Below are 6,450 nucleotides of genomic sequence, written 5' to 3'. Positions count from 1 at the left end.
TCTGGGAATCAATGTGCTCTGACTGGATTTAACCAAAAGCAGTATTTGACATTTTGGCTTGTTTAATCTGAAAAGATTATCTTGTCACACCCAGAGAGCTGATCCTTGATAAAACATTCATTAACTTACCTTATTGCTTTTCCATTTCCACTTTTTATGAATGGATTCAAAGGGGCCACGTGCCTGGGGATTACGGAGACCTTTGAACAATATTCATGCGGGCCAGGAGTCAGGATTAAGTCTAATGTTTGATCCTGTTTGATCCTCTCTCTAACTGTGAATAAGAGAAGCAGTTGATAGTTGCTCCCATTGAGACTGCAGCCAAAAACATTTGTTGTTGTCCGATTGATCAATTATTTAAGTATTTCTGCCATACAAGCTTTCATATATATTGGTGAATAGTTATTATTACCAGGCATAATGATGCAGCATTTTATTCATGAATATTGCACATGCCCACTGGGCACACACTGGTTGAATACATGTTGAATTGACATCTGTGCCATATGGATGATACCTTTAATAACAGTACCATAAGTAAACAGAATTAGCAATCATTATTCTTTAGGATTCATATGAGCCTATTCGTGTTGTAGACCCTTCTGTAGACACAGAGCACATTTACATCATTTAGGCCTATTTCAGTGCCTGGCTTCCACAAAAAGAGTTCTAATTCCAGGGCTGTGGGGTGTTTATGGGCTGACATTAACTCAATGGAAAGGAAGGAGATGTCAGGGAGACAATTGGTTTCTTGATTACATAGAGAATATATGGGTCTATTCAATTGTATTACTAGGGTATTTTTTATCCATGGCAGGTGAGGTATTACCTTCTGATGTATGTAATACGGTTTAATTTTGACGAGTGCGTTGTCAACAATCAACATTGACAACGAGTGCGTAAGATGTCCTTTTTTGACACGCTTGGCTTCATTATAAGTGTGCACATCATTAATATTTTTTTTTGTCATATAATTATCTTAGCAACAAATGTAGAATGTCTAATACATTACCCTGGGACATTTTTGGCATTTTTTTTAATCAGCACATAATATGAATTTTCCATGTTGTCCAACAATTCAGTATTGAGGTCTATGCAAGTAGACGGTGATAAATAGTGGTGGGCACTAATATCGATAATTTAATAGTACTGCAGCGAATACATTTCATATAATTTTATTAAAATACTTTCATCTGTGGTTTTATCCTTCCCAGCCTTTTAGTACAAATTTTAAAAAACTGTACTTACCCCTAGCTACGTTTTTGCTGTACAGTTACCTTTTTGCCCTGAGCAGAGCCACCCATCTTGGGGTCCAATCAAAATGGCGGAATCCTTAAAGGAGACTGGAACAATAAAAAAATGCAAGATGGTGGCTGTTTAAGTGGCGAAAAACCCCATTTGAAAATCACAACAAAAAAAAAATCAACAAAAAAATACATGTTTTCTGAATGATATAAGAATTTTTGTTGTAACTACCTAAAACTAATCACCTATTAGTTTTCTAACCTAAGTACGTTTACCAGTTAGTAAGTTAGTGATTAATGCTAACGTTAGCTATCAGCTAATAGCACCTGTACGGAGGAGTCAATCTGACCACTTGTATCATTGCTGGTGGAGTGTTGATTGTTATCTTTGGGGTTCGTTAGCTAGCTAGCCTCTGGCCAATCAGGGAACCAGACATTTTTCTTCAGCTAGCTAGCAACAAAAAAGTAGCTAGCTACCTTTTCCACTCTGCTTCTCTGGGGAGTTATTTTCTAATACTGGATTCCAAGTTTATCGGCCAATCAACCAATCACTAATCTTAATTCTAACACTTTCCACACACTAACCATCTTTCCCAGTACACCACCATTTTACCATTTACTTTTGCAATACATCCTATTTTACTGTGATGTCTTACGAGGGTCTTGAATCTCTCTATTTGTACCATTGTAACAGTACTGTTTGTAGGTCCATCTGAACCCAGACATTGATTGATTGGTTCTATTAACCTCATCTGTTAGAAGCGTTGAAGAGCTATCAACAACCAATGGCATGTGTACATTGATTCAAGGCAATTGTTCAGTATTTAAGGCACTAGCGCACGCACAGAGGGAGAATTGTCTCGTCAAACTCACTGATGCGGAACCCATTGGGAGCCTGCCGATTTTAAACTCAAACTGTTATAAAGAAAACAGAACAGGAGCAATTTTACTTCATTGGCCAGTAACATGTTGAGTAAATAGTACTGCTGGCAGCTCAACAGAAAGCCATAATGTGCACCACAAATGTCATCCTATCCCCTATATAGTGCATTACTGTCCCCTTTGTAGTGCACTATATAGGGAAAAGGATATCATTTGGGATGCAGACTTATGGAGTAGTAGGCAGAGTAATGTCTCAATTGTTACATCCTGTCTATTTCACTGGATACCAGGAGTTTTCATTGTACATGTAGCATTTTGCTGTCATATTGAGAACTATTATGTTCCCCAGCAAGAAAACTAAATAATGTCGCTCAAAACAGAAGGGGAACTAACAAAGTCACTGACAACAACCAAAACAGGTGGTTTTAGGAGGGGTTCTGAAAGACACTCTAGCAACAACGACTGGAACCTTATAGACACCCACCATGAGTACCTACAAAATTTGCCCACTAAGAGGCAAACAAAAGGAAAACCCACACTAAACTTAAAAACAGAAGCAAAACAAAAAGGTGGACCAAAACAAAATCACAAAGGACTGTGTCTAGAAATCTAAATAGGGAACGCCAACTAAAAGGAATTACCCCTCCGCATCTATCAAGAAAACTGGAGCACTAGGCCAGCCAGTCTTAAATAGCACCTGGGCCAGCACAGGTGAAACACCTTTCCGCTAATGAAACGGCAACCAGCACAGGTGTAACACATACTGACTAACGAGGTGACCTACATGTTAACGAGCTATACGTGCTAAAGTCCAACCTCAAAACATAAACGGAAAAACCAAAGCCTGTAACAGAACCAATAAATGAGACAAATGTTTGATGTGAATGTTACCATTTGAAAATGATGTAGAATATAATTAAATTCTGATCCAGAAACAGTTTGAGGCTCTTAGAAATGAATCATCAGAGGAAAAATGTGCAATAGAAGCAAGCAGATCCTTTTTGCCAATAGTGGTACTGCAGAGTCCAGACATGGGTATTGGTTTGACATTTACCCTGACACTTTCCTCTGTCTCTCCATCTCATTCCTCTCTGATGCTATTCAGAATAAAACATGAAAGGACAGTGGATGTCCACTCACTGTGAAAAAGCAAAACGTTTCTTTGCTGAGCCCTCTGTGGACAAGGAAAAGCGCTTCCTATATAAGATGTGCTTGTTTGAGCCATTAAAATAGTTATAGTAGAAAGATTATACAGAGAGACTCATACCTCTCTTCTTTCTCAGAAGGTGTACAGTACAGACTTGGGTGCTGTGCTGACCACAGGTGGCCAGTGGCACCTTCATTGTGGAGGATGGGCTCATAATAATGGCTTGCAGGGGTGTCATGCACCCCAAACATCAGAGGGGGCTCAATGTACGTGAGGGTGGTTTGAGAATTTAGCATTTTTCAAACACCTGAAAGCTTTTTCATGCAATCTAGAGCCATAACCATTATCCTTAATTCTATGAAAAAAATGTATATATTTTTTCTTTATGTCTAACCATACCTCTCGAACTGTCTGTATCCTCTTGATGGGTAGTTCTTTTTTTTAAATAAACTTAATATGCTCCTCTGCATCTCTGCTAAAATCTGGGTTTCCTCCAGATGTGACACGTGGCAAAGAGTTCAGTCTTGGTTTCATCAGACCATATAATCTTGTTTGTCATGGTCTGAGAGTCATTTAGGTGCCTTTTGGCAAACTCCAAGAAGGCTGTCATGTGCCTTTTACTGAGGAGTGGCTTCTGTCTGGCCACTCTACCATAAAGGCCTGATTGGTGGAATGCTGCAGAGATGGTTGTCTTTCTGGAAGTTTCTCCCATCTCCACAGAGAAACTCTGGAGCTCTGTCAGAGTGACCATCGGGTTCTTGGTCACCTTCCTGACCAAGGCCCTTCTCCCCCAATTGCTCAGTTTGGCCGGGCGACCAGCTCTAGGAAGAATCTTGGTGGTTCCAAACCTCTTCAATTTAAGAATAATGGAGGCCACTGTGTTCTTGGGACCTTCAATTCTGCAGAAATGTTTTGGTACACTACCCCAGATCTGTGTCTCGACACAATCCTGTCTCGGAGCTCTATGGACAATTCCTTAGACCTCATGGCTTGGTTTTTGCTCTGACATTCACTGTCAACAGTGGGACCTTATATAGAGAGATGCGTGCCTTTCCAAATCATGACCAATCAACTTAATTTACTACAGGTGCACTCCAATCAAGTTGTAGAAACATCTCAAGAATGATCAATGGAAACAGGATGCACCGGAGCTCAATTTCAAGTCTCATAGCAAAGGGGCTGAATACTTATGTAAATAAGGTATTTCTGTTTTTTTGGGCAACAGGTTCTTGTGGCAACAGGTCACATTTTAAAAAAAAAATGGTTGTCATTATGAGGTATTGTGTGTGTATATTAATGAGATTTTTGTTGTTGTATTTAATCCATTTTATAATAAGGCTGTAACCTAACAAAATGTGGAAAAATGGAAGGGGTCTGAATACTTTCCGATTACACTGTTAAAATTACAAAGATGTGTCAGCGAAGAGCACAGTCTGGTTATCAGTGACATTTTGTTGGACTCTCATCAAGTGTAATTTACCAGTCTTCTGAAGTGGATGGAGGATATTTGCTTTGTTACTATAACAACGGTGTGGAAATCACGTAATTTGGCAGTCTGTGGCAGAGCACATTTATGTCTTATCATTGACTACTAGTCAAACCGCCTACACAGAAAGATAGAGATCAGGGGGGCATGTTAGCCACATACCTGCATATGACCATCTAGGCCTATAACTGTTACCCTGATGTGAATCAGAATCACTTTATTAGCCAACTACATTTACGCAAACCCAGAATTTGATTGCTGCCAGCAATAGACAATGTACCAACAGAATACAGACACCAAGTCAACATACATACATACATACACAGTAAACATAAAACTCTGGAATATAAACTGATTTACAGTGAGGATATACAATTTACAGAAGTAGAAGGAGGGATGCTGTAGTGATGAATATACTGTGTACAGTGCATATAAAGTGTTATGCAAAGGAGTACATAGTGTGTACATAGGGCAAATGCAGTTATTAGTATTACAGGTCACTGATGGGAAGGTGCAGTGTTCGGCTCAATGCGAAGTCTATTAATCCCTATGAGCCCGATGGCCGGTTGGTGAGGGCCACAGCACCGGGGAAGTAACTGTTCAGGTGGTTTTGGTCAAGATTGACCGGAACTATTTGACAGAGGAGGTCTTTGAAAGATGGGGTGTTTGGGGTGTGTGGGGTCAGCAATGATCTTTTCTGCACGCTTCCTTGTCCTGGAGTCGTACACGTGCATTTCCTCGATGGAGGGCAGGTGACAGCCGATGACCCCCTCCACAGAAATGGTTAACCTCAGTATAACCCCTGGCTGTGGTTTTTGTTTCAGAACTCATTATGTATTTCCTGAATTCATTATGTTTCCTGGTGGGATGTCATTGGACATGTGTATCTGGTTCTTATCTTTTACCATGGCAACCAGAGAATACAGCAGTTAGCGTGTTCTGTTCTCACAAGACTGAACGAAGTATGATCAAATCAGAATTAGATCGCCTGCTAATGGGCTGAAATGGCAGCTGCAGGACACTCTCACACACACACCCAGCATGGGGATGATTTGATCAGGAATACTATTTGCATGTTTACATTTAGTACATTGTTGGTGGCTCACTCTTTCAGTGTGAACGCAAATTAAGTCATTTCTCTTCCTCAATAACTCAAAGATTGGAACAAATCCTTGTTCCCGATTATAGTGGCTGACTACAGTATGTGTGTGTATGCTTGTGCATGTGTGTGTGTACGTGTGTGTTGTGTCCTCAGTCAGTCTGTTTTATCTAAGCTTCATGCAAGTCAGATCAGTTCAAAGACATTAGACATTCCACCGAACATCCCATTGTCAGCATCAACCTTTTATGCTCTGCTATTCTCTTCATACAGATTTGATCACCCGGTTGCAGGATAACTTTCCTGTAATTCAGGAAATATAAAACTTGTAGTGTATTTGAGGTTCAAAAGTCTTCTGAAGTTTGTAATTTCCATTTAGAAATTTCAGACTTGATTTTCCCATACGAAAAATGTATCAACCCCTACAACAATGTCCATTAATTATAATCCACAAAATAATAAAAATGTATTTTTGCTGCAGGATTATTTTCCTGCTGTAGCAAACTGGCTTAAATTAAGATCCTACATGTGTAAGACATACAGCTGCACGTCAAGCATAGTCTAATCTTTAAAAGTTCACAAAAATTGTCCC

The sequence above is a fragment of the Oncorhynchus mykiss genome, chromosome 3 (assembly GCF_057628025.1).
Source record: "Oncorhynchus mykiss isolate SJ-2025 chromosome 3, ASM5762802v1, whole genome shotgun sequence".
Lineage (NCBI taxonomy): Eukaryota > Metazoa > Chordata > Actinopteri > Salmoniformes > Salmonidae > Oncorhynchus > Oncorhynchus mykiss.
The sequence above is the reverse complement of the archived record's forward strand: the minus strand, read 5'-3'. Positions refer to the sequence as shown.